A 19,344-nucleotide genomic window follows, 5' to 3' on the forward strand; every position below is an offset into this window, starting at 1 on the left:
CTTGTTAGATTAGCTATTATCAACAAGACAAGTAATAACAAGTGTTGGAGAGGCTGCGGAGAAAAAGGAACCATCATCCACTGTTGGTGGGAAAGTAAAGTAGTACAACCATTATGGAAGAAAATATGGTGGTACCTCAAAAAACTAAAAATAGAACTACCATATAACCCAGCAATCCCTCTACTGGGCATATACCCCCCAGACTCAAAAACATTGGTATGTAAAGACACATGCAACCCCATGTTCATTGCAGCATTGTTCACAGTGACCAAGACATGGAAACAACTGAAAAGCCTTTTAATAGAAAATTGAATAAAGAAGATGTGGTACATATATATTATAGAATACTACTCAGCCATAAGAAATAATGACATCGGATCATTTACAACAACATGGATGGACCTTAATAACGTTATACTGAATGAAATAAGTAAATCAGAAAAAACTAAGAACTGTATGATTCTATACATAGGTGGGACATAAAAATGAGACTAAGAGACATGGACAAGAGTGTGGGGGTTATGGGGGTGGAGTTGTTGGTGGGGTGGGGGGATGGGAGGGGCACAAAGAAAACCAGACAGAAGGTGACTGAAGACAATTTGACTTTGGGTGATGGGTGTGCAACATAATTAAATGTCAAAATAACCTGGAGAGTTTTATCTGAACATATGTACCTTGATTTATTAATGTCACCCCATTAAAATTAATTTAAAAAACATGTAGAAGCATGAAAAAAAAAGAAAAAGAAACAAAAACCCATATATATATTGTTGAAGCAATGGGTGCGTGATGTAGTGTGCAGATGATGTTTTTTTGAGTGTCACACCTGAACCTGTATGCCAATAAATTCAATGAAAAATAAATATTAATAAAAAGCTGTTTATAAACAAAATGTCTATATTACTTAAAGAAATCTATAAATTCAATGCAGTTCCTATTAAAATACCAATGACATACTTCAAAGATATAGAACACATATTCCAAAAATATATATGGAACCAAAAAAGAACACGAATAGCCTCAGCAATTCTGAAAAAGAAGAATAAAGTGAGTGGTATCACACTTCCTGATATCAAGTTATACTACAAGTCCATTGTACTCAAAACAGCTTGGTACTGGCATAAGAACAGGCATACAGATCAATGGAACAGAACAGAGAACCCAGAAATAAACCCACACCTATATGGACAATTGATATTTGACAAAGGAGGTAAGAGCATACAATGGAGTAAAGACAGTGTCTTTAACAAATGGTGTTAGAAAAATTGCACAAATACTTGCAAAAAAATGAAACTGGATCACCAACTTACACCATTCACAAATAGAAACTCAAAATGGATAAAAGACTTACATGTAAGTCGTGAAACCATAAACATCTCGTTAGAAAACATAGGCTGTAAACCCTCCGATATCTCTCGTAGCAATAATTTTGCTGATTTATCCCCACAGGCACGTGAAATAAAGGACAGGATGAACAAATGAGAGTATATGAAACTAAAAAGCTTTTGCAAACAAAAGACACCATTAACAAGATAAAAAGACAACCCACACAATGGGAGAATATATTCACCAATACATCTGATAAGGGGTTAATAACCAAAATTTATAAAGAATTTATAAAACTGAATACCAGGAAGATAAACAATTCAATCAAAAAATGGGCAAAAGAAATGAATAGACACTGCTCCAAAGAGGACATACAGATGGCCAATAGGCATATGAAAAAATGTTCAACATCACTCACTAATCATTAGAGAAATGCAAATTAAAACCACAATGAGATACCACCTCACACCTGTCAGAATGGTGCTCATCAACAAAACAACACAAAATATATTCTGGAGAGAGTGCAGAGAAAAGGGAACCCTCCTGCACTGCTGGTGGGAATGCAGACTGGTGCAGCCACTATGGAAAACAGTATGGAGATTCCTCAAAAAATTAAAAATGGAACTGCCCTTTGACCCAGCTATCCCACTTTTAGAAATATATCCTATGAATACCAAATCACTGATTCAAAAGAAGAAAATCACCCCCCATGTTTATTGCAGCATTGTTTACAATAGCCAAGATCTGGAAACAGCCCAAGTGTTCATCAGTGGATGAGTGGATTAAAAAGTGGTGGTACATTTACACAATGGAATACTACACAGCCATGAGGAAGAAGGAAATCTTACCTTTCACAGCAACATAGATGAACCTGAAAACTATTATGCTAAATGAAACAATCCAGGCAGAGAAAGAAAAATATCATATGACTTCACTCATTTGAGGAATCTAATGAACAATGTGAACTGAGCAACAGAACAGAGGCAGAGGTGGGATCAAAGGAACCAGAGGGAAAGTGGTCAGAGGGAAAGTAGAAAAGGACATGGGATCAGAGAAGGGAAAAAGATTAAAGAAATTATATACACATAACACAGCATTATAGAGAACAGAAGAGCAAATCCTGGAGGGAAGGGGGGAAGGCATTGGGGAGAGAGGCATGGGGGTCTGAGGGGAATAAGGGGGTGGGGGGAGATATATTTGGTGGGACACTTGAATCTATGTAAACACAAATTAAAATCATAAATAAAAAGAAGAAACAGGGGAAAGAAGTATGGAATGCCACCAAACAAAGACAACTGACAGAAACACAGAAAGGACCAAAGGAGACACAGAGCTACCATATGCTGCCTTCAAGAAACACAACTAAATTGCAAGGAAAAAAGGAGACTCAAAGTGAAAAGTTGGAAATGATTTTTCAAGCAAATATCACCCAAACAAAAGCAGATATAGTTATACTCATATCTGACAATGCTGACTTCAAGACAACAAAATTAATAAGAGACAAAAATATACATTTTCCTCTGGCTGGTTGGCTCTGCAGTAGAGTGTCGGCCCAGTGTGTGGAAGTCCTGGGTTTGATTCCCAGTCAGGGCACATAGGAGAAGCGCCCATCTATTTCTCCACCCTTCTTCCTCTTCTTTCTCTCTCTCTCTCTCTCTCTCTCTCTCTCTCTCTCTCTCTCTCTTCCTTTCCTGCAGCCAAGATTCCATTGGAGCAAAGTTGGCCCGGGCACTGAGGATTACTCCATGTCCTCCCCCTCAGGTACTGAGGATGGCTTTGGTCACAGCAGAGCAACACCCCAGATGGGTAGAGCATCACCCCCTGGTGGTCATGTCGGGTGGATCCTGATCCGGCATATGTGGGAATCTATCTGTCTGCCTCCCTGGTTCTCACTTCAGAAAAATACAGAAAAAAAGTATATATATATACACATTTCATAATGATAAAGAGGACACTCTATCAAGAAGACCTAACACTTCTTTTTTTTTTTTTTTTTTTTTTTTTTGTATTTTTCTGAAGCTGGAAACGGGAACGGGGAGAGACAGTCAGACAGACTCCCGCATGCGCCTGACCAGGATCCACCCGGCACGCCCACCGGGGGGGGGGGGTGCTCTGCCCACCAGGGGGCGATGCTCTGCCCATCCTGGGCGTCGCCATGTTGTGACCAGAGCCACTCTAGCACCTGGGGCAGAGACCACAGAGCCATCCCCAGCACGCGGGCCATCTTTGCTCCAATGGAGCCTTGGCTGCGGGAGGGGAAGAGAGAGACAGAGAGGAAGGTGCGGCGGAGGGGTGGAGAAGCAAATGGGCGCTTCTCCTGTGTGCCCTGGCCAGGAATTGAACCCGGGTCCTCTGCACGCTAGGCTGACGCTCTACCGCTGAGCCAACCGGCCAGGGCACACTTCTTAATATATATGCACCAAATCAAGGAGTACCAAAAATATAAGCCATCTACTAACTAATCTAAGAGTAGAAACAGACAAAAACACAAGTATATTTGGAGATCTCAACATACCAAAAATGGCTTTAGATAGATCATCCAAACAGAAAATCAATAAAGAAATATCGGTCTCAAACAACACACTAGACTAAGTGGACATAATAGACATTAACTGGACATTTCATGCCAGGGCATCAGATCATACATTCTTTTCCAGTGTGCATGAAACATTCTCAAGCATAGATCATATGTTGGGCCACAAAATTAACATAAACAAATCCAGGAAGATTAAAATTATACAAAGCATATTTTCTGACCATAAGGCTTTAAAATTAGAATTAAACTGCAACATGGAAGTAAAGAAACCCACAAAAATGTGTAAAATAAATAAAATACTTCTAAGAAAATGAGTGGGCCAAAGAAGAAGTAAAAGCAGAAATCAAAAGATATATGCAGGAAAATGAAAATGACTACAGATATACCAAAATATTTCTGGGATGCAGCAAAAGCAGTAATAAGAGGGAATTTTATATCATTACAGGCTTATATCAAGAAACAAGAGATATTCCAAGTAAACAACCTAACATCACATCTTAAAGAACTACGAAAAGAAGAACAAAGGCAATCTAAAGTCACCAGAAGAAATAAAATAGTAAAAATTAGAGCAGAACCAACTGAAAATAAAAAACAAAAAAACTGCCTGACCAGGAGGTGGTGCAGCAGACAGAGCATTGGACTGGGATGCGGAGGACCCAGGTTCAAAACCCCGAGGTCCCCATCTTGAGCACAAGCTCACCAGCTTGAGCGCAGGGTCTCTGGCTTGAGCGTGGGATTATAGACATGACCCCATGGTCACTAGCTTGAGCCCAAAGGTCACTGGCTTGAAGCCCAAGGTTGCTGACTTGAGCCCAAGGTTGCTGGCTTGAGCAAGGGGTCACTCACTCTGCTGTAGTCCCCCAGTCAAGGTGCATATGAGAAAGCAGTTAGTGAATAACCAAGGTGCCACAACAAAGAATTGATGTTTCTCATTTCTCTCCCTTCCTGCCTGTCCCTATATGTCCCTCTCTCTGACTCTCTCTCTGTCCCTGTCAAAAAATAAAAAAAACAAACAAAAAAACTATAGAAAAAACTAATACAACTTAGAACTGGTTCTTTGAAAAGTTCATTAAAATTGTCAAACCCCTGGCTACTCACTAAGAAAAAAAAAGGAAGGACTCATATAAACAAAATTCAAAATGGAAGAGGAGAAATGAGATCACAAACATCATAGATATATAAAGGATCATAGTAGAATATTATATATAAAAGATTATATACCACCAAATTCAACAAACTATGAGAAATAGATAAATTCCTTGAACTGTGCAATCTTCCTAGACTGAGTTACAAAGAGTGGAAAACCTAAATAGACCCATATGCACGAAGGAAATAAAAACAACTATCAAAAACCTCCCCTAAAATAGAAGTCCAGGACCAGATGGCTACACCAGTAAATTCTACCAAACATTCAAAGAAGATTTGGTACCTATACTTCTCAAAGTCTTCCAAAAAATAGAAGAAGCAATAATCCTTAACTCATTGTATGAAGCCAAATTACCCTGACACCAAAACCTGACAAGGACAACATACAAAAAAATTAGAGACCATTATCTCTAATGAATACAAATGCAACAAACCTAAACAAAATACTAGCAAATCAAATACAACACATTAAAAAAACCCATCAAAATCAAGTGGGATTTCTAAAGTCAATCCACTTTCTCTCACCATTAATTTTACTTTCTTTACTCCCCTTCCCTCCACCTTCTTCCTTCGGTAACTACTTCACTTTTTGTCTATGTTCATGGGTCTCAGTTTTATATTTCACCTAGTGTGAAATTATGTAGTTCTGAGCTTTCTCTGATTTACTTATTTTGCTAACCATAATATTCTCATGGTTCATCCATGTTGTTGCAAATGCCAGTTTTTATTATTTCTTATGGCTAAGTAGTATTCCATTGTATATATGTACCACATCTTTTTTATCTAATTCTCTATAGAGAAACCCTTTGGTTGTTTCCTTGTCTTGAACACCATAAATAATGCTTCACTAAATGTGAATGTGCATATGTTTTTGCATAAAAATGTTCTTAAAATTTTTTTGGTTGATATCTAATAGAGGCATTGCTCGGTCATATGATAACTGTATTCTTAATTTTTTGATATACTACTTTTTTGTCTTCTATAATGGTTCTACCAACTTACATTTCTAATAACAGTGAAACAGGGTTTATTGTTCTCCACAATGTCTGCCACATTTGTTATTAATTCTTTTGTTGATAACAGCCAATCTATCAGGTGTGAAGAGGCATCTCATAGTTTTGATTTGCATCTTTTTATACATCTCTTCATTGTTTGTATGTCCTAAGAGAAGTGTCTGTTTAGATTTTCTCTCTATTTTTTAATTGAATTGTTTGTTGTTGAGCTTTGTGAGTTCTTTATATATTTTGAATATTACCCCCTTTCAGGGCTATCATTTGTGAATATCATCTTTCTATTGGTAGACTCTCTTTTTCCTTATACTTGTCAGTTTCTTTTGCTGTGCAGAAGCTTTTTGGTTTGATAAAGTTCTACTCATTTATTTTTGCACTTAATTCCCTTCCCTTTGGGGTCAAATTTATAAAAAGTTCTTTATGGCCAAGTTTTAGGTATTTAGAACCTATGTATTTTTCTCTGTATTTTATTGTTTCAGGTCCTATATTTAAATCTTTGATTTATTTTAAATAAATTTTTATGCATAGCAACAAAAAAAAATCAAGTGGGATTCATTCCAAGAGCACAAGGATGGTTCAACATATGTAAATTGATCAATGTAATATACCACATAAACAAAACAAAGAACAAAAATCATATGATCCTATCAATAGATGCAGAAAAGGCATTTGATAAGATACAACATGCCTTTATGTTTAAAACACTCAATAAAATAAAAATAGAAAGTATCTCAACATAATAAAGCCCATATATTACAAACCATCATCTAATATCATAGTAAATGATGAAAAAATAAAGGCTTTTCCTCCAAAATCAGGAATAAGACAAGGCTGTCCACTCTCTCCACTCTTATTCAACATAGTTCTGGAAGTTTTAGCCAGAGCAATCAGGCAAGAGAAAGAAATAAAAGGCATTCATATATGGAAAGAAGAAGTAAAGGTATCGCTTTTTGCAGATGACATGATTCTGTATATAGAAAACCCCAAAGACTTCACTAAAAAACTATTAGAAACAATAAACCACTACAGTAAAGTCAAGGGATACAAAATTAATATACAAAAGTCTATTGCTTTCCCATATGCTATTGATGAAACTTGGGAAAATGAACTAAAAAATAATAATAATAATTCCTTTACAATTGCAACAACAACAAAAATACCTAGAAATAAACTTAACAAAGGAGGTGAAGGAACTATATACTGAAAACTACAAAGGATTACTGACAGAAATTGAAAAAGACACAATGAAATAAAAAAAAAAATTCCATATTCATGATTGATTCTTCCAATCATGATTCATGGATTGGAAGAATCAACACAGTTAAAATGGCCATATTACCCAAAGCAATATACAAATTTAATGCAATCCCCATCAAAATCCCAATGTCATTTTTTAAGAAAAAAGAACAACAAATCAGCAAGTTTGTATGGAATCACAAAAAACCTAAAAAAACAAAACAAAACAAAAAAACCTCGAATAGCCAAAGCAATCCTGAGAAAAAAGAATGAAGCTGGAGGTATCATACTACCTGACTTCAAATTATCCTACTGAGCCACAATAATCAAAACAGCATGGTATTGGCAGAAATATGGACATACAAACCAATGAAACAGAATTGAGAGCCCAGAAATAAAATCACATATATATGGACAAATAAACCTTGACAAAGGATCCAAAAACACACAATGGAAGAAAGAAAGCCTCTTAAATAAATGGTACTCGGAAAATTAGAAAGCCACATGCAAAAGTATGAAACTTGGTTACAGTTTGTCTCTCTGCACAAAAATTAATTCAGACTGAATCAAAGATCTAAACATAAGATCTGGAACAATAAATTACATAGACTAAAACACAGGTACTAAACTCATGGACCTTGACCATAGAGAACATTTTATGAATTTGACCCCAAAAGCAAGAAAAGTAAAAGCAAAAATAAATGAATGGGACTATTTCAAACTAAAAAGTTTCTGCACAACAAAAGAAACTGACAACAAAACAAATAGCCAGCCAACGAAATGGGAAGTCGTATTTGCAAATAATAGCTCTGATAAGGGGTTAATATCCAAAATATATAAAGAACTCACAAAGCACAGCAACCAACAAGCAAACAATCCAATTAAAAAATGGGTAGAGGCCCTGTACAGACACTTCTCCCAAGAGGACATACAAATGGGCAACAGATATAGGAAAAGATGCTCGTCTTCACTATCTATTAGAGAAATGCAAATCAAAACTACAATGAAATACCACCTCACACTTGTTAGATTGGTTATTATCAACAAGACAGGTAATAACAAGTGTTGGAGAGGCTGTGGAGAAAAAGGAACCCTCATTCACTGTTGTTGGGAATGCAAACTAGTACAACCATTATGGAAGAAAGTATACAGTGGTTCCTCAAAAAATTAAAAACAGAACTACTATATGACCCAGCAATCCCTCTACTGGGTATCTACCCCCAAAACTCAAGAACATTAGTACATAAAGACACATGCAGCCCCATGTTCATTGCAGCATTATTCACAATGGCCAAGACATGGAAACAACCAAAGTGTCCCTTGATAGAGGATAGATAGAGAGGAAGTGATACATATATACAATGGAATACTACTCAGCCATAAGAAATGATGACATAGTGACATTTATAACAACATAGATGGTCCTTGAGAACATTATATTGAGTGAAATAAGTAAATCAGACTATGACTTCACACAAAGGTGGGATATAAAACTGAGATTCAGGCCCTGGCCGGTTGGCTCAGCAGTAGAGCGTCGGCCTGGCGTGCGGGGGACTCGGGTTCGATTCCTGGCCAGGGCACATAGGAGAAGCGCCCATTTGCTTCTCCATCCCCACCCCCACCTTCCTCTCTGTCTCTCTCTTCCCCTCCCGCAGCCAAGGCTCCATTGGAGCAAAGATGGCCCGGGCGCTGGGGATGGCTCCTTGGCCTCTGCCCCAGGCGCTAGAGTGGCTCTGGTCACGGCAGAGCGACGCCCCAGAGGGGCAGAGCATCGCCCCCTGGTGGGCAGAGCGTCGCCCCTGGTGGGCATGCCGGGTGGATCCCGGTCGGGCGCATGCGGGAGTCTGTCTGACTGTCTCTCCCCGTTTCCAGCTTCAGAAAAATACAAAAAAAAACCAAAAAAACAAACAAAACTGAGATTCATGGACATAGATAAAAGTGAAGTGGTTACCAGGCGAAGGGAATGTGGGGGAAGGGGATGGTGACTTAAGTGAATAGGGAGGAGAGAGGGTGGGTGGAAGGCTGTAAAGTGGGACAAATATAAGGTGACAGAAAATGATTTGACTTTGGGTGATGGGTATACAACATAATCAACAGTCCCAGTGCTATAAAAATGTTTACCTGAAACTTTAAGTACTGTTATTGATCAATGTCACCCCGTTAAATTTAATTTTTTAAATAAAAAAAAAATTTAAATAACATTTACAAGGATATGTAAAGGAATTTATTGTTTGTGTTTTTAGGTTACATATTATGTTAATCTCTTGGAAAAGGATGGATTCTTTTAAAGTAACAATAACAGTGACAGACCCTGTTATAAATGTGTGTGCCTTAGGCTTGTTCTGGAACTATGTGTTTTAAGCTTATGAGCTAATTCCACAGGAATGATATTTTAAAATCAGAGAGTTCTTAATCACACAATTTTGAGAAACTTGAATAACTTAATTATTGCTTATTTTAATATTCTCTAGTGATGCATACAATAGGTGCTATATAATCACTTGCTCTAACTGGAGATTTATTTTTTGAACTTGGCTACTAGTGACCAATGTATTAAATCTTTTATTATCATAATTGTATCCCAGAATCCAATGAACAAGTGGAAAGAATAATAATAATTCACCTTTCTGGTAACCATCATCACCACCATCTTCAGGCGATCACTTACATAGCACCTTAGAGTCTCTAAAAAGGTTTTATATGCTTAATCTCACTTGAGCCTCCCAAGCACCCAGTGAAGCAGGTGCAATTATTTCCATTTCATGGGGAAGGAAGCTGAGATGCAGTAAGATAAATGCATTTAAATGGGATAAATGGCAAGTGGCAGAGCTGAGAATGGACACTGAGCCTTTCTGTGTGTGTCCTCACACGGTAGAGTGTTGAGATATATATAGATATGGATGAAGACATAGATATTGATAGAGGCATAGGTATCGATGAACAGATAATAGCAAGAGCTGTGCTTTGAGACTTCCTGGATATGAATTCTGGCCCTGCCATTTACCACCCAGGTAACCCTGAACCAGTTATGTAACTAACCTCTTTGTGCCTCCTCAGTCACCTTTCAAGTGAAAATCACAATATTTACACTATAGGGCCATTCTAAGAGTAAAATAAGTTAACATATGTGAAGCACATGGAAAAACATGGGAAGCACCCCTGGTAGTCTCGCTATGAGTATAGTGTAGCACGCTGCCTCCTGGAAACCTATTACTGCTGGTGAGTGTGCAGCACACAAGTCAGTGTCCACACAAGAATTCTACAATTGGATGGGTCTGGGTATCAAAATGAGCAGGAAAAAAAGAAAGCTCAGCCAGTATTCTGGGTATTAGTTTTCCTTAGCTCTCTTCAAAATGCCACCCAGGCTAGACAGCCGTGGTTTGAGATTCACTGTTTAAAAAGCCTGTGAAGTTATCCTGTTAATTGTGTGTTGAAATAGCCAGGGATGGAAGGAGCATCCATTACTCCCGGCGCTTTTATCTCTCACCATCTCTATCTCAGCATCAGCCGGTAGCATCAGGGGCAACAGTAGCTTACATTTCCACTGCATCTTCCCACAAAGAACAGTTACATCTGATAAGGCAAAATGCTAATATATTTTAAATCTCCTGTTACATAATTCAAAAAGAGTTTAGGAGCTTTTTTATTATTTCTTCTTAAATTATTCATAACGTAAATCTTTGAAATATTTAAAGTCCTCTCTCCCAGAGTCAGAGGGGAATGCTGATGGAAACCTCTCTACCGGATGGAGAGAGCAAGGCTGCTGGGGGCAGAGGAGGGGCTGCAGAGGGGCGGGTGTGGCCTTCCACTGAACCTTCAGAGGCTTTCCTTCTGCATGCTCTACTTTCCCGGGACTGGGAATGTCTTCTTTTGGAGATCAAGGTTTTACCAAATGGGATTTCTCTTTTCTAACGTCGTTCTCAAGGAACAGGCTTTCAACAAAACACAAGCAAACCCGGGAGGACGTTGAAGTGTCCTCCTGTAGTAAATGAAAAGCCGCTCGTTAGCAAACCCCCCGGGGTGCTTCTAGACACTGGTGCAGCTGGCACCAATTCTGAGGAGAATGATGCATTACCATGGTTACTGATGCCAGAAATATTACCTTCTGCAATCAGCACACACAAAGATCCTTTAAAGAGAGTGTAAAAATTAGAGCACTGTAAACAATTAGTGGAAATTGCCAGCAGGCACGGAGGCTGAGCATACACAATGCTGCTTTCAGACCATGAAAACAGAGGGGATGCACCACTGCCACACCAGCAAATCATGCTGATAGCAAAAGGGGAACATTCCTGTCCACGCAGTGAGCTGAAGGCCCCACCAACAAACATTTCTGCACAAAGTTGTTTTCAATCTCCTGGACAATGTATCTGATTGGTAATATCTGCATGATCAAGTTCTGGCTCATTAAAACCACATTGCTTTTTAAAGCTTTAAAAAAATTAATAAAATTTACTTTTTAGATCAGTTTTAAGTTCACAATAAAACTGAGCAGGAAGTACAGAGAATTCTAATATATTCCTGCACGCACGCGCGCGCACGCACACACATACACACACACACACACATACACAGCCTCCTCCACTATCTGCACCCCAGAATGATGTATTTGTTACAGCCTGCCAACCTACAGTGACACATTGTAATTACCGAAGACCATGGTTTACATTAGGGTTCATTCCTTTATATTTTTTCTTATCATCATTTTAATGATGAGATAAAGATACAATTGAAGGTTCATTGGTATTTTGTCCTCTAGGTTTGGGGCAAAAGTATAATGACATGTCTGAACCATTATAGTATCATACAGAGTAGTTTCATTACCTAAAAATCCTCTGTGTTCCACCTATTAATCCCTCCCCACCTCAGTTTCTCCCCTTCCCACCACTAACTGCTGGCAACCACCGATCCTTTTATTCAGCAGTGGGATTCAGCTAGTTTGTTTGCACAGGTTCAGCAGAACTGATACCTAGCTTTTGTTGAGTTTGTTGAACCTGTTGTTAAAATGGCACTTGTAATCAGGGTTCTCTCTGAAGTGGGTGCCTGGGCAGTCACCCAATGTGGAAATCACAAATTTACATTCCTTACTCTTCTTTAACATTCATCTGTGGAACAGCATATTATAAGCACCCATAGTAATGTTCATTCCGTCCATAGGTGGAAAAAATTGCAAGTGAGGACATCAATCAGGAAGCAATATGGAAATATCTTAAGTAACAGTTTTATTGTTTTGGTCAGGTATTATTTAATATTTTTTCATTAATATTTTAAAACTCTTATAATATAATCTAGTTTTGTGTACCTCTTTTATTGTTCTTATTCAAGTATTAAATGCATGAAATCATAAACTACATTTCAGTATAATGTGTTTTTTTTTTATATATTTAAAACGGTCATTAGGGCAGAGAACATTGTTAACTTACTTGAATCCCACCATTGGTATCCTAGAAATGAAGTACTTAGAGCAGTATGTTATCACATCCGATGCTGTTACTTCTTAGTAACAAAATATAGATAAAGAAGATCAAGGAAAGAAAATTTGGTTGTTAAATAACAGCAGTTTTCTTTTCAATTGCCGTGAATTTTTCCCCAAGTCTTGAAAAAGGAAAATAGGTTATCTTTCATTAAAAAGCTTTGACTGAGTGGGTGAATTTCTGTTCGTACTTTATTTTGTTTAAAGAATGTCAACACCTTGAGGCAATCCATGCTTTCATAAACTGTAGTCCAAACTAAATAAAATCCCAAAGCCCCACCCTGCACTCCTGAAATGACTGCAGTAAAATCTCAATCATTCAGAACTCTTGACTTTCTGACATGGTAATTTGAACTTTAAAAATTTTTATTTATTGATTTTTCAGAAGGAGGAAGAGGGAGAAGAGAGAGAGAAAAACATTAATTTATTCCACTTATTTATGCATTGATTGGTTGATTCTTAGATGTGCCCTGACTAGGGATCAAAGCTGCAACCTTGGCATATCAGGAGGACACTCTAACCCAGTGTTTTTCAACTGCTAGACTATGGACTGGTCTATCAGAAATTTTGTGCCAGTCCACAAAAGAGTTAAACACCCTGACATCGTATGAAGATTATAGACCCAAAGATCTTAGTTGGATTCATTTATGTTCAAGGTAATTTCTACTTTAATGGTCCCTGAAATAATTCTGCTTTGTTCACCAATTCCCAAGTGTAAAAAAATTGAAAACCACTGCCTAACCAACTGAGCTGCCTAACCAAACAGCCATCTGAACTTTTGTCCTTTTTTTTTCTTTTTCTTTTTCTTTTTTTTTTTTTTTTTGAATTTTTCTGAAGTGAGAGAAGCAGGGAGGCAGTCAGACAGACTCGCATGCACCTGACCGGGATCCATCTGGCAAGCCCACCAGGGAGTGATGCTCTGCCCATCAGGACATCACTCCTTTGTCACTGGATCCATCCCAGCACCTGAGGCGGAGGCCATGGAGCCATCCTCAGTGCCCGGGGCCAACTTTGCTCCAATGGAGCCTTGGCTGAAAAAGGGGAAGAGAAAGAGAAAGGAGTGGAGAAGCAGATGGGCGCTTCTCCTGTGTGCCCTGGCTGAGAATCGAACCCGGGACTTTCACACGCCAGGCCGATGCTTTACTGCTGAGCCAACAGGCCAGGGCCCATCTGAACTTTTAAAGGACTAAATATTTACCTTCTGCAGCATAATTTTTTCATGATAACCCTGTTAAATTAATTAGTAGTATAAATAATAACCTAATTATAGGAACAAAGTGTTTTTGCATTTTGCAACATAATTGGCAGTTAATTAAAATGTTCTATATTTCATGTTTATCATTGACTCTTTAAGTAAATAATAGCAGTTTAACACTTTATTAGCCACTAGTGTGGTCTCAAGTAGATGTAACTTGTGATATACATACATATATATATTTGTATATAAGATATATAGAAATATGGAGATCTAGATGCAATGTAATTTCCACATGAACAAGGACTTTTTTGTTTGCATTGTCCATTGTGTTTTTATTTTATTTGGAAAATTAAATTTAACAGGGTGACATTGATCAGTAAGACTACATAGGTTTCAGGTAAACATTTCTATAGCATTTGAACTATTGATTATGTTGTATATCCATCACCCAAAGTCAAATCATTTTCTGTCACCTTATATTTGTCCCTCTTTGCACCCTTTCCCGACCCCCTCCCTATCCCTTTTCCCCTGGTAACCATTTCGCTTTTAACTATGTCCATAAGTCTCAGTTTTATATCCCACCGTTGTGTGAAATTATATAGTTTCTAACTTTCTGTGATTTACTTATTGCACTCAGTATAATGTTCTCAAGGTCCATCCATGTTATCATAAATGTCACTATGTCATCATTTCTTCTTGTTGTAAGGTACCAAAAGCTACAGAATTAATATTAATATTTTAGGAAGCTTAAAGAACATTTTATTAATTTAGGCTAGGCATGAAGAGAGATTTTGTGAAAATGATCTTTGTATTTGTGTGATTAACATCAAAACCAGGATGGCCGATAGCATTGTACTGTAAATGCAGAGGGGAAGGAGAGTTGGATTCTCTGACTTCCCCCCACACCTGTAAGGAAGCAAGTGAATAGCTAGCCAGGTGCAGAAAGAGAAAGATTAAATTAAACCTTTTCTTATATTGATTGGCCATTTACAGGCATTTGTCCCCATGGAAACTACCCCTCCACTCCTGAAAGCATGTAGTTAATGTATATATCTCTGAACAAAGAAATGGCAGGTGAACCCTACAAAATATAGAAATGTCTTTTAATATGTAGAGTGACATTTTTACTGTTGTGTTACCTTGTAAGTTTTAATGTGTAAAAACGTTTTTTATGAATTCTATAGACCTGTGATGGTGAACCTTTTTATAAAAACCACCCACTTTTGCAGTGCTGGTCAACCTGGTCCCTCCCACCCACTAGTGGGCATTCCAGCTTTCATGGTGGGCAGTAGCGGAGCAACCAAATGGCACAGTGATTGGCCCATCATGAAAGCTGGAATGCCCACTAGTGGGCAGGAGGACCAGGTTGACCAGCACTGCAAAAGTGGGCAGTTTTATAAAAAGGTTCACCATCACAGCTATAGATGAATGTTATAAACTTGCTAATGAATTGTGTCCCACCCCCCACCCCTTCATCCTTTTCTCAAACCTGTATAGGTGAAAACAAAGGTTATAAGCTTATGCCGTGATGTCATGCTTTTTCCCCACCCATGTATAATTAAGGGTATATAACCAGCCCCTAGAATATTATAGAGATACACGATTTGGGATTGCTGCCCCATGTAAGCTATATGTGGCTGGCATATTTAATAAATTTCCTCCTTCAATAAAACTTTTCCAAATTCATCTGGACTGGGTGTCTCTAAATGAACTCGATGAAATGAGATATGGTGTCTTTCAGAATCTGGGGTGCAGTACTTTATAACATAATGGCTGAGTAGTATTCCATTGTCTGTATGTACCACATCTTCTTTATCCAATCCTCTATTGAGGGACACCTTGGTAATTTCCATGTCTTGGCCACTGTGAATAATGCTGCAATGAACATGGGGATGCATGTGTCTTTACATACTGTTTTCAAGTTTTGGTGGTAGCTACCCAGAAGAGGGATTGCTAGATCATATAGTAGTTCTATTCTTAATTTTTTGAGGTTCTCCATTGTTTTATCCCAAGCACTAAGAAAAGTGCTAGCACATAGAAGACTATGTCCAGATGAAGTCTTCTAATATCTACATAATCTTCAAATACACAGATATATGAATGAATATGAAGGCCCTCTCTCTCCTCTTCCAAATTCAAATAGTTGTTGATCTTCCTTGTGTGTTTTCTTTTTTTGCAGACAGGAGCTCTCCCTCTGCAATGACTCTAACAGTGTTTCATAGTTCTGTGTATTCCTAGCCTTCCCCATGCTTAGGGAAGTCTCATCCAGTGTCCTGGCCTGGTCCTATGGGCTGCTCCTGCTTCACCCCAGCATCTGTGTCCTCAAACACACTTGGAATGTACCCTTGATTCTTCTTTGCTTCACTTGGGTGTACTTCTTTTGACCTGCAAACAGGAGTTGTAAACAACCTAAATTCCAGTCTCTTCAAGCATTACAGCATCCTTGTGAACTTTTCCTTGGTGCCAGTGGTTGATATTCAACTATTGGAACAGAGTCAGCAGCCAGGCAATGCCCATCACAAACCAAGACTAAGTCAACAACAAACAGCAAGACTGGCCAAAGGCTTGTCTGGCTAAATTGATGGGCTCACTAATATGGCAGCTCCCAAACAGATCTCACCTGAAGGAACTGATACAGCAGTGAGAAAATCCTTTATATACTCATGAAATTAGTAGAGCCTCAGTACAATCATGTGTTTGCCTGGATTCTAGAGCTGAGAGGTTGAGAAGTGGTACAATAATTATAGCAGGGAACTTCACAGACAGGTAGATGGACGTGCTTGTCTCTCTTGGGGGCCTGCCCTATTGCCCACAAAGTGAAGCTGACAGGGATTGACTGTTGTGAACATCCTGTAAAGACTCTCATTTCTCTGCCTCAATAGAGTATTCAGGACACCTCTGCCCAGGGAAGAAACCTGAGAACCAATCAATTTTCCAGCCCTACTCTTCTTCATCAGTAGGCAGAATGATGGAGGAGGTGAGAGTGCAGCCTATCAGAGGTGGATTAAAATCTCTGCTCTACTATTTACTACCTGCATCATCTTAAGAAAGTCTCATCACTTCTCTGAGCTTCAGCTCCTGTAACTGTAAGATGGCAAAAGTTATCACCTGCCTCATAAGGTTGTGACTAGAATTGGTTACCAGTACGAGGAGAGTGTGGAGGGTACAGAAAAGCCCTGGTGATCTTGTTCCAACTATTTTCCTATGACACTTTATAAGGTGTTCTATTACATGTCCTATAAGATGTTACGATCATCTTGACAACTGGATGGGCCTATCCCATGTGGGCTGCCTCTGTTCAATCTGTGTGCCCACCTTGAGCAGGCCTTAGCACTGTGACTCATCTCCAATGTCTGACCCAATTCCCTAGTAGAAAATACCAAAGTTATGAAATGGTCAACTACATGTAATAGTGTGGAATGTGTATTTCATTCAAGATTTTATGAGGATTTAGCAGAGAGGACTCAGCACTAAAAATAGAGTAGAAAAAAATCAAATTCCTCAACAATATTTCAGTTCTTTTTTCAAGTTTCTCTTAACTGTAATCAACATCAGACATTCTTCTTCTATTCCTGAAACACAGATTCTAAAGATATCCAGAAGAAAGGAACACAAGCCAACCCCAAGGTGAGAGATGACAGATTTTGCTCAGTTTTTCTGGAGATGTTCACATTCCCACAGCAAGGAGTTCCAGTTACTCACCCAAACCAATGACTCAAATCCTCACCCTTTTCTGTCCTCCACATGTTTTTTTCTGGGCTTTGAATAGACAGCTGGTTTTTCTTTTTTCTTTAAATTTTTTTCATTTATTGATTTTTAGAGAGAGAGGTCAGGAGAGAGAGTCAGAGAGAGAGAGAAACATTGATTTGTTGTGCCACTCATTCATATGGTCATTGATTGATTCTTGTATGTGCCCTAACCAGGGCTCGAACCCACAACCTCAGCATGTCAGGACAGTGCTCTAATCAACTGAACTACCTAGACAGGACCATCAGCTGGTATTTCTGTTTCTCCCTGCATTGCATGTATTTTTAGGATAATATTGAAAATACCCAGATTAGCCAGACCTGTGGTGGCACAGTGGATAAAGCGTCGACCTGGAAATGCTGAGGTTGCCGGTTTGAAACCCTGGGCTTGCCTGGTCAAGGCACATATGGGAGTTGATGCTTCCAGCTCCTCCCCCCCTCTCTCTCTGCCTTCCTCTCTCTCTCTCTCTGTTTCTCCCTCTCCTCTCTAAAATGAATAAATTAAAAAAAAAAAAAAAAAAAGAAAATACCCAGATCAACATCCATTAATGTTTAAAACACTTAATAAAATGGGTACAGAAGGAAAGTACCTCAACATAATAAAAAGCCATATATGACAAACCATCAGCCAATATCCTACTAAATGGTGAAAAACTAAAAGCTTTTCCTCTAAAATCAGGAGCAAGACAAGGCTGTCCACTCTCTCCACTCTTACTCAACATGGTACTGGAAGTCTTAACCAGAGTAGTCAGACAAGAGAAAGAAATAAAAGGCATCCATATTAGAAAAGAAGAAGTAAAGGTATCACTTTGTGCAGATGACATGATCCTGTGTATAGAAAACCCCAAAGACTTCACTAAAAACTATTAGAAATGATAAATCACCACAGTAGCCCCTCTTGTGACATCATGGTGGCCTACTGGCAATAGGCTGGACTCAGCTACATCCGGTACTCCTAGATCTGTGCAAAAGCAGTGCGGGATGCACTGAAAATGGAATTCAAAGTAGCCGCGGAGAAAACTTCCGGGAGTAGTGTAAAAATTGTGAACGTGAAGAAGGAATAATGTACCCTGACTAAAACTTGAAATGCTACATTTTCAAGGTGAAGATGTGTGGGCACATGTTAGAGGAGACTGAAAATGATCTCACTTCATGGGGCGGGGAATACCTGGCTGTGGATAGACAGACAATGCCAATAAATTGAAGTATGGTTCACTCAGAAAAAAAAAAATCACTTCAGTAAAGTCATGGGATGCAAAATCAATATACGAAAGTCTACTGCCTGACCTGTGGTGGCGCAGTGGATAGAGCATCAACCTGGAAATGCTGAGGTCGCCGGTTCGAAACCCTGGGCTTGCCTGGTCAAGGCACATATGGGAGTTGATGCTTCCAGCTCCTCCCTTGTCTCTCTCTCTCCTCTCTCTCTCTCTGTCTTCTCTCTGTCTCTCTCTCTGTCTCTCTCTCTCCTCTCTAAAATGAATAAATAAAATAAAAATTTTTTTTAAAAAAGAAAGTCTAGCCCTGGCCGGTTGGCTCAGCGGTAGAGCGTCGGCCTAGCGTGCGGAGGACCCGGGTTCGATTCCCGGCCAGGGCACATAGGAGAAGCGCCCATTTGCTTCTCCACCCCTCCGCCGCGCTTTCCTCTCTGTCTCTCTCTTCCCCTCCCGCAGCCA

The 19,344-nt window shown here is 38.9% G+C and overlaps 1 pseudogene; it reads left to right on the forward strand.

The window, feature by feature from the left end:
• Positions 1-18,567: 18,567 nt before the first annotated feature.
• Positions 18,568-18,875, forward strand: LOC136393192 (ATP synthase subunit epsilon, mitochondrial-like; annotated as a pseudogene).
• Positions 18,876-19,344: the final 469 nt, after the last annotated feature.

The sequence above is a fragment of the Saccopteryx leptura genome, chromosome 2 (genome assembly GCF_036850995.1).
Source record: "Saccopteryx leptura isolate mSacLep1 chromosome 2, mSacLep1_pri_phased_curated, whole genome shotgun sequence".
In the NCBI taxonomy this organism is placed as follows: Eukaryota; Metazoa; Chordata; class Mammalia; order Chiroptera; family Emballonuridae; genus Saccopteryx; species Saccopteryx leptura.